The sequence below is a fragment of the Manis pentadactyla genome, chromosome 10 (assembly GCF_030020395.1).
Source record: "Manis pentadactyla isolate mManPen7 chromosome 10, mManPen7.hap1, whole genome shotgun sequence".
NCBI classification, from domain to species: Eukaryota; Metazoa; Chordata; class Mammalia; order Pholidota; family Manidae; genus Manis; species Manis pentadactyla.
Window position 1 is genome coordinate 27,843,519 of NC_080028.1, and position 10,891 is coordinate 27,854,409.

Below are 10,891 nucleotides of genomic sequence, written 5' to 3' on the forward strand. Positions count from 1 at the left end.
AAATACATGCACAAATTCTATGAAGTCTCTAAAATTTACAAATAATCTGCTCTTTCTAATGAAGATGTATATTCTGTGACTATTACAAAAAAAATGAAGAAAAATAACTAGGAGATATGCACAAGCCATTTTTTAAATTATGGGATCTTAATAAATGCTCAGTCTTTCATTTCATGGCCCTACTAATGCACAAAACAATATTATCCATGATCACATCATGTAAATACCATTAACTTAGTTCATAGGAAAGGAAAAAAGGGGCAGAAATCACAGAAAGGGCAGTATCCAATGATAGTGTGCAATGAAGATACAAATGATAATTTTTTAAATAAAATTGCTTTTTTAAAAGCATTTGATGGTAAGAACCTTGTAACAGATTGTTTTATTTTTGTTTCTTGAAACTCTCATTAAAAAAGAAAGGAAAACAAGAAACACTAGAAAGGACAACTGGCAGATGTTTCCCAGATGACATCTGTGAAAAATTGGTGTCAAAGAATCTAATGAACTTCCCCAAAATTATTGAACATAAATATTTGTGTATGTGTGTGTGTGCATGCATGTGGATGTGTGGACATGTGTATTAACAGATATAGATAGATAATAAATAGATTAAAAAATTAAAGTGTTCTAAGACTCATGTATTGGCCAGGAGGAGAGTAAGATTTAATAGTTAAAGTTAGGATTTGTATGTCATATATGAAGGATGAATTTCTTTTCAAAGTTAGCCTCAACATTTAGGTAAGGAATATATAACTAAGAAACTAATACAAGGGGAAAATAGTATGAGAAAGCATATTTTTCAGTCCAAAAAGAGAATTTAAAAAAAAGAAAGACAAGTAGAAAGCACATAATAAAATTAGTACATTTGAAGCCACATATACTGGCAATAGCGTAATACATTGGTGAGGAACTTGTGCTCTGGAGAGAAAAGATCAAGTTTCAAGTCCAGCCTGTGCCATTTACTAACTCTTTGATTTCTGGCAAATATTTTAACATTTCTAAGCATTGGGTCTACATCTGCAAAATAGGGAAAAATACCAACTACCTTCTACAGTTGCTGTGAGGATAAGAGAGAGAACAGATGTGCATTTCTTATCACCTGACACATAGAAAGTACCCCATAACTGGTAGGCAGGAATTTTATTATGAACAGGGACTCCAATACATATAACTGCCCACATTTTCTGCAGTCCAGACCGTTTTGCAAAGAAGGAACAGAAAAATGAATGGTGGAACTGATCCAAGTTCAAGGTTTTAAGTTTTGGTGCAGAGGAAGAGTAAGCAGTCAAATGGAGCCAAGAAAAATGGCCTGGGGCTGGTGAACCAAGGGACTGAAGCTGGATAGTGAAAGAAATGGACGGGGACAAATAATTTGGGAGAGAAAGGCTAAGGACTCCATGGGGTGCAGCATAGATTTGAGGGGAGCGAGAGCGCACATACCCTGGAAGAGATCTCAGCCTGGACGCTCAGTTTAAAATATCTTAAGTAGCTCGATGTTGAGAAATCAGAAGATTCTGAGTATGGCTGTGGGAAGAAACTGCCAAAATAAAAAGGAAGTGAACATCACCAAAGTCAAAGAGGAAAGGAACTATCTATGCTTTTGTAAGAATTTCAGATACAAGTGCTTATAGATTTTTTTTTAGCACATTGGGGAGAAGAGTCAGCAAAAAAATGACATTTTTGAGTAATACAAATAATGTAAGGACCTTGTTCAATGTCACGTAGCTAACATGTAGTGTCATGTATCTGACAGACACAGAATTCAGAACCAGCTGGTCTGGCTTCGGAGTTCCTGCTTTGATCATTAAGTTATTTGATGTCTTATGATAAAATGTGCTATTATAGTTAAAAAAGTAAAGTTATTCTAGGATAACATATACATATCCATAAGCAACTGATTATTAGAATATCAACTTAAAAATTATTGTGCCCTATTGAATGAAATTTTGTACAATATCCAAAATATTGCATATATTGAAGGCAATTTATGATTTAGCAAAACAGTGAAATGTCCCATCTACCAAAAACTGCAGAAAATTGTTCTTTATGCATCTGAAACAGTTCTCAGAAATACCTTACTCAGAATATTTCTATGCTGGAAAAAGAAGGAAAATGATAGGTAAACATATTGGAGAATTCAAAACTGTTAAACAAATATAACACATAATTTGAAAAATCACAGGATTATTATTTTGAAGTTTGAATTTACTGTTCTACCTTTGGGAAAACATCACTGTGACATTCAGCCAAGTAAACAAAATTCAAGTGTAGAAAGAGACTCATTGTTTGAGTCCTTAAAGGTTTGTGAAGACAACTTAAAATTGTCCTGGAGAAGGATCAGAACAGTAAAATGACTACCAGGAACAGCTTTAAAAACCCATCTGAAAAGCTACCCATAATGCACGTTATGGTGCCAGGGTTTATTTCCAACAGGACAAGAGCTCTGCCATATGCTCCATTCACTGGCCTCCAGTTTGCATTGCAAGTGGCAAAACAAAGCAGTTGATGAATGGAAATATAGACTGGGGACACTATTCAGGTTGAGAAGTAGAAACACTGCCTTCAAAGAAATGGAAAGAGAAGGAAAAAACATTTTCTATACAATATTAGAAAATTTATATCATATTCACAGTCTTGATTCAGTTAGGAGGAGAGGGGTAGACATGATTTGGGTGGCAGGAGTTACTGACATACTCAAATCAAGAATAGTGAGATATAGAATGTATTGAGGATGGAGAGTCTGATACAAATGAATGTGAATCCTAGATCTGCTAAGGTGAACTGATCAAATCATTCAAATTCTTCAATCATTGGTTCTTTAATTACAGTCTGTAGAGAACAGTAAGTACTTTACAGGACAGTTCTCTGAGAGTAAGTAAGGTATTTAAGAGGCCTAGAATATAGTAGGTGCTCAATAAATAAGATCATTATTAGTATTGTTGGTCTTATTATTTGAGGCTCTTAAAGGTGTGCTAAAGAAGGTCTAGACAGTAATCTAAATGGGGGAATATGTGATAAAACAAGAATAGCAAACTGTTAATGATTGAATCTAGGGAAATGGTATATAGATATTCACTGTAAGATTCTTTCAGTTTTGTTGTTTGAAAAACTTTTATACTCAAATTTTAAAAAATACCTAGAACTAGGAAAACTTGATAATTAGTTCTTTCTCATTCATAATATCCTAGTGGTTTGTAGAAGCTCCAAAATACTAAAACCTATCTAAAGGTGATGGAGAGGTCCAGAGTTCAGGCATTCCATTTTTTCCCCTTTCTGGGCACATTGAAGGAGTAAACTTTACTGTGCCCCTGAAAGAAAGCAGAGAACCCTGCTATCATTTCCAGGCTGAAGAATTTCATTGCCGAGGTGCAACCTTCTTTAGTCCATCCCACTATTGTGAACAGGGACACATGCCCCAAGTTCCTGATGGTAGTGGGGCTGCCACTGTCAGCTCTCTGCTGCTCTCTGAGAGATCCTATGTGGCAGAGCTGCCCTGCTCACTGGTATAGGGACAGATAGCATTTGAGAGAAAATATTTTGGTATTAAACCAGTGAAATCTATTTTATTTGCTATTATAGCATAACAGTCTCTCCTTAATAATTTATTCATATTTTGCATATTGTTTCAGTGATAGGAACTGATAAATTGTGAAAACTTAGCGCTATGTAATCAGTATAATATTTGTGATTTAACTTCTAATGCCTCTTTCTAAATGATACATGAGCCTGGTACAAATCAAATAGCTAAGAAAGGCTTCCAGTGAAATAATGATTTCCTGTCCCACTCTTTCCACCCCAGTCCAGTTCTTCAGAAACAACACTTTAAATATTGACTGGGTTTATTTTGCTTGTAGTTATTTTCATACTGCTAATAGCATGTTTTCATCTCTCTTGATTGAGCAACTTTAAGCAACCTGCGTTAACTGTGTTACAGAGATGATTCAGCATAGTTACACCTATCTACTCCCTTCTTTCTGTATTTTCATAGCTATCTTATTATAGGTAATTCTTAAGTTCTACACTTGAATAAAAACTTACCCTTCTCTTTCTACTTTCAACAACTCTAGAAGACCATCTCAATTTTTTTCTATGTGAGGGGAGGTTATTAACATCCTAACCCTTCTGTTTACTTTGCCATCATCTTCTGTCAGATATACCTTTAATATCATGGCCAAAGTTGTTTACATTTGCACTTTCTTAAACATTAAACTACATTTTCCATGCATTGCCTAAAACTGATTCTAAAATGAGAAACATACAGCTTGAGCATAAAGAGGATATAAATGCTTTTTTCTGAGTTGCAATAAGAGACAACCTCCTCCTTTTCTGCATCCATCCCTTACCATATATTCTCTTTGCTATAGTAGATCAGCCCTTCTTAAGAGTCTGCACAATGATTGTAATGGGATCCTGAAAGGAATGTGAGCCAAATACACTTAAGCAGCGTGTTGTCTGTCCATCATTACCCCATTGAAGATTTAATGTCATGTAGCTGTAATGACACCTTCTAGACTATGCACATGAGCCTTGGGATGAGGTAAATGTTAGAAGCAGGAAGGAGAAGTTTGTGGAAAGTGCCAAGAAGAGGGGAGCTCAAGACAAAGGTGCATGGAATCAAGTGTTGGAAGGGGCTCCAGTTGGCAGGGAAGGAATTATGCATGGCCCCCTGGGTCAGTTAACTGAAGTGACTAAATCCGAATAACCTTTGACTACATTTCAGCTTGCAAGTGTAGATGTACATATTCATTTCACTCTGGGAAGTCAGTGCCCTGCATTGAATGTTTTTTACACTTCTAGGAAAATACATCACTCCATTCAGATCTACATAAGCAACTTTGTTCAAATGTCCTGCTGATGATAATCTAACACCTCCTCTACACCTCCTGTCCATGCACATGCACTCCTCTCTGCCTAAACTAAGGAGGATTCCTCTTCCTTCCAATTATAATATTTTGTTCTTCAGTTAAATATTAAAATTGCCATGTCATTGCCTACTCTTTTTTCTCTGAATTTATGGGGCTCCAAACTTATACTTCCTTTTCACTCCCAATTTAGTTAGATGCACTTCTCTTTCTAAGACATGAAAACCTATGTGTTCTTGTGATTGGTAGGTGTATTTGTTTCCTAGGGCTGCCACAACAAAAATGCCATAGTCTCGGTAGCATAAACAACAAAAATTTATTTCCTCACAGTTCCAGAGGCTGGAAGTCCAAGATCAAGTTATTGACAGCTTTTGTTTTCTCCTGAAGCCTCTTGCCTTGGCTTGCAGATGGCCACCTTCTCTCTGTGTCCTCACAAAGTCTTTCCTCTGTGCACACCACACCCTAGTGTTGCTCAGTGTGTTCAAATTTTCTCTTCTTATAAGCACACCAATCAAATTAGATAAGGACTCACCCTAAAAAAATCTCATTTTAACTTAACCACTTCTTTAAATAATTTATCTCCAAACACCATTCTTTCTGAGGTACTGGGATTAGGGCTTCCACATATACATTTTGGGGGACAAAACTGAGGGTGTAACAATGGTTACCTGAAAATTTCATGTTTTCTTTTCTTAAATATTTCATTTAGTAACTGGTAAAGACACAGTAATAGAATATGTGAGTGTTTTCCCCATATTTTGGCAGACTAAACATTATTATTCTCTAATATGCAAAGGTGTATTTCTGAGGTACTGTTAGTGCTTGAAGGAAAACCTGATTGCATTAGTTGCTATCGCTACACGATTGATCCAAATGGTTCTTTTAAAAAGTTTACATGCAATACAGTCCAGAAAAAGAAGACACACCAAAATCACTCAATCAACAACCCTACAAAATACATCAAACTTTAAGTATAAATGTACATAATTTCTGATAGAAATAAAGCTAATTAGTAAAATGTTGTCTCAAACCAGTTCACTGTTTAAGAAGATGAGTTTTTCACTATCAGAAACTAAGCAGATAAATTTTACAAAGAATGACTGCTCAATCTAAATGTTCAGCAATACTAAACAGCTAAAATAGTTCAACAATATCTAAGTTATCTGACAGAATCTTTTAGTCCTAAGTAGTAATTCCAAATGTTTTCGGAAAGATCTCAGCAGAATAAAATGAGAATTGCCACATCAAGTCATCTGTTGTTTAGAAAAGAAACAGCTGTGACTAAGGGGCCTGAGGGCAATGAATTGATATTCAAAGTTATCTTTCTGAAATGGAGTTATGAATTTGAGCATGTTCACAAGAAATTAAACTAAATCCACACCCATTTGAAATGGTCTGTACAGATGCCATGTAAATATATACCAACCCACTTTGCAATTAAATCCACATAATTAGGCCAGGGACTTCGTGCCAAAAGTATGTTGTAATTCTACTAAATTTAAAGTGTTCACAGTGGTAAATGAGAATAAATAGTCTCAAATGACAGCTCATTTAGATGTTCACACACACACATGCAAGAATCAAACCAATTCAAATCTGGAAATACTTATATCATTTCTTTATTGGCAAACCCAAAGGGAAAGTTCACAAGGCAACTAGTTTTACATTAAATTTATCATATTTCATGCACACAAGGAAAAATAAATGATAGCAAAAAAAATAAGGGTTTCTATGTATCTTTTGTTGAAATCAAAAGATTGCGTATTCAAGGAACATATTGTAAAGATGTCCAAATGTTCTTTCTTTATCTACTTTACTAAATGATAAGCATTTTAATTCCAGATGGAAGGTATTACACAATATCATTCATCAAGAGTTGTGTGATTTCAAGCACATAAAATCCTTTGCAAAAAAGTAAATGCTCTGGAGTCCTTTCCTTTTTTTATTGTTTCTTTTTCTTTCTCCCCTCCCTTTTTTTCAAGAAGTGGTGGTATTAATTTCTGGTAATGTGATATCTAGCAGTATCTTTGAAAAGCAACCAAGACTCAGACCCCAGTAGTGCTCTTCCCAAAGTGGAAAGTTAGCCTTTACTTGCCCTTCTTTTAACAAACATTTATCTGGCTATGTACTTTGTCTAGGAGAGCTGAAAGGCTGTGCAATGTAGTAGCTAAAATAAAAAAAGCATAACAAACATGCTGGGGATGGCAAAGAAACTAATCATTCTAATCTGAGTAGAAGATAATGTGTCTGAATTGTCATGCTCTGTCTTAATGAGCTTTTATTTTTTTCATCAAAACCTAGAATTAGAAGTTCTACCCACTCCTAAATCCTAATAGAATCAGTTTCCTGTAATTAATCAGCAGCCCACGTTGTCTAAGGAAGAATAGTCTAGTCACTGAGGTTATGGCTGAGATTAAGAAAAATACACTTAAAAAATGGCTGCTTTTTTTTTGATCACCAAAAGTAAACTGCTAAATATGTATTAATAACATTACGTATATTCAGTATCTAATACACACTGAGCAGTAAATAGAAGTTTCAACTGTATGCAGAAATAGTTCAAATATATGGTAAATTTAAAAATCAGAGGTGTTATTTCTCGGCCTGGAAAGCAGAGAAAAGAGATCGCAGCATTAGCTAAGGAAACTTCTATTTCTGGTTTGCTCCAGCCACAGGGAACATGCTCTCATATCCCGTAGCTGGTGGCAAGTAAATAACAGATTATATTTGTCAGTCACACCACCGACAAATATGATTTCTGGCAACTACAACCTATCTAGGTTTTAATTTTCTCATTTGTTCGATGAGAGTAATAGCAGTTGCTACAGCAGAAACGGCTGCGCGGCTCTGCCAAAATGGGCATACCATCGCCAAGTCCTCCTATTTTCCATTTCCCACTTTTCTCTAGAGACTAAAAAAGGTTAAACCCTCACTTTCTAATTCTCCCATTGTCCTCATTTCAGTTGTGCCTCAAGCAGATTCTGAGGCAAGGATTCGGGTGTGAATAGTTAGTAGAAGTTACCTGAGAAAGAGATTTTAGGGGGACGTGAGGTAGGAAAGCCAGTAAGAGATGTGTTAATGAGCGATTACCATGGTGGGCAGCTGGGGGCCACACACTGTGGGGACTTGGAGAGGCTGTCGGGAAGACCTCGCAGAATTATCCAATGAGGGGTGAGGAAGCTGGGGTTTTTATACAATGACTCCCATTCTTACCAATTCTATTTTTCATCTCTGTAAAAGAGGCAACTGAACGTGATTGCATCATGAGTAATGGGAAATGTAGTTATAGTTTGAAAAATGTCATGTTAAAAAGATACGCTTGGGCATTATTGCAAATTTGTCCTGGTAGTTGAAAGAGTGCACAATTTAATCAGGAGTCCTGGTTTTATCTCATCCTGATTTTGCCACTAGCTGATAACAAAACGGGATATTCTTTCTGTCTGAGCCTTAGAATTTTGTCATGTGACAAATGATGAGCTGGAAATATTGAGGAACGGTTTTCCAGTTCTAAATTCTAATAATCTTTGATTAAATGCATTTTTCTTGTGTTTACAGTAACTTTACCCTTTTTTTTGTCAGGCTCTAAAAACTTTCAGTGCCACATCTATCATTTTGTTAAATAGAAAATAGACTGTCTTTCCAATGTCAGAAAGCCATCTGTAAAGTGAATGATTTAACATAGTTAAAACAAAATCTTTCCACAGGAGAAATCAAATTATCTGTTAAAGTAATTGGACATAGCTCACACAGATTTTCATGACAGTCCTTGTGGGACAAGCAATATTACTTTAAGACTCGAAAAGAAGTTAGTCAATGTTTAATTTTGAATTTTAAAGACAATGACACCATGTGTGAGTAATAAAGCTAGAATCCCAAACAAACCAAATCCCCCAAAAAACCCTTATGATTAAAATTGTTTCCTAAACTACCATATTATTGATGCCAGATGTTAATCATAAAAACAGCAGATAAAGAATTTATGAAGAAAGCTCCATTTTAAACAGTAGGATGTTAACTCATGAAAACAAGGAGTCAGCATAAGTCTGGTTAGCCAGTAAGCCTTCTATAACATATTGTAATATTTTTCCATTAACCTGGGTTTATGTATTCAAAATACTTTTCCAGGATGAAACACATAACTTTTTGGGTAAAAGTCTTAGTTCTGCTAGAGGTTAGCAGCCATGTGCTAAGTGCACAAAAATATATCTTGAGAGGTTTCTGGGAGTTTCCTTTCTTTTAATCATATTTTTTCACAATGAAATTAGAGTCTTGTCTATGATTTGTAGCTATATCTCCAAATTCTGCATTTCTCTTATAATCAAAATTCACATTTCATAGCATTTGTAGTATCTTTGCCTGATTTTGTCTTTAGCATAACAAAGTTAGATTGCCCAAACTTAAGAAGTTCTTTCCTTCCTCTGATTTCCCTTTCATTCAAAAATGCATCCTTTCCTCCAAACATTCTCTCATTTATTTATCATTTTTTTCCTCAATAACATTTACATGCCTACCACGACACAGGTATAGTGGTAGAGCTAAGGAAGATACAGAGAATGATAAAACATACTGCTTGCTCCTGAGAGGTCTAGCAGGGGATTGTCACACAGGGTAATTAAAATAAAATGGAATGATGTTATAAATGCTATTAAAGAAGCCAAAGCACTTCTTTACTTTGCAAATTCTCCAGAAGGTGCCTCAGGTGGAATCACTTGACTTGAACCTTGAATGCTGAATGACAGTTTTCAGGGTACAAAGAAAGATGATGGTACAGCACAGTGAAATCAAAGGGGTGGCGGGAGTGAAGAGAAGAACAGCATGTCTAGACTCTAGGTTCCTATTTCAGAGGAAAGTTCTATTTGTCCCTCATCCTTTGTGTTAGTATTATTGTATATACTACATCTACATATGTTACGGCTCCATCCAGTTCTGCTGGATACAAATACCCTTGTTTTTCATATATCAACAATATCTCTACTCTTACTTTTACAATTTTTTTTCCTAAATATAAACTTCACAGTATGCATCCTTTCAGCATTTAAGGGTGCTGCTCCGTCATCTGACCTCCATTGTTTTCAGTAAGTCAGTTGTTAACTTGTGTTGTTAATCCCCTTATAGATATTGCTATGTTTCTCTCTGCCTGCTTTTAAAATGTTCTCTTTAATTTTGCTTTTCTAGTTTTATGACAACAAAACTAGTGTGTTTTTCTTTACATTTATCTTACCTGGGGTTTTCTGAGAATCTTGCATCTGTTCATAGATGTATGTTACCACCTTTGGGGAAATTTTCACCATTGTTTTTCTGTTATGTCCTGAATTGTGTCCCCCCTGCCCCCACACCAAAATTTGCATGTTGGACTTCTAACTCACAATGTGGCTATATTTGGAGACAGGGCCTATAAAGTGGGTAGTAGAGGTTAAACGAAGCCGTAAGAGTGAGGCCCTTACTTCAATAGGACTAGTGTCCTTTTCAGATGAGAAAGAACGAGATCATTTTCTCTCTCTCTCCCCCTCTCTGTACATGGCCGCTGAGGAAAGGCGGTAAAGGAACACAGTGAGCAGTCAGTCATCTGCGAGCCAAGAAGCTAGGCCTCAGGAGACCCACCCAGGCGACGCCTTGGGCTTGGACTTGCCTCCAGAACAGTAAGAAAAGACATTTATCTTATTTAAGCTGCCCAATCTGTGGCATTCTGTTACGGCAGCCAGAGGAAACTAACATATCCTCCAAATACATATTTTTCTCATTCCCCATTCTTTCTTCTTCACAAAATCCAATTATATCTATCTTAGATTCCTTGATATATTCTCTCAGATCACTGAGAATCTACTAGCTTATTTTCAACTTTCTTCACTCTGTTCTCTAGTAAAATTGAATATTTTTACAGATCTTTCCTCAAGCTTTGTAACCACTTGTTTTATGATATATGAGGACATTTTCAATACTACATATTATTTCATGTAGCTGTAGAACTACCATTGGGTTATTTCCTAGAACTTCCATTTCTCTGCTGAGAACCTCCATACGCCTTCTCA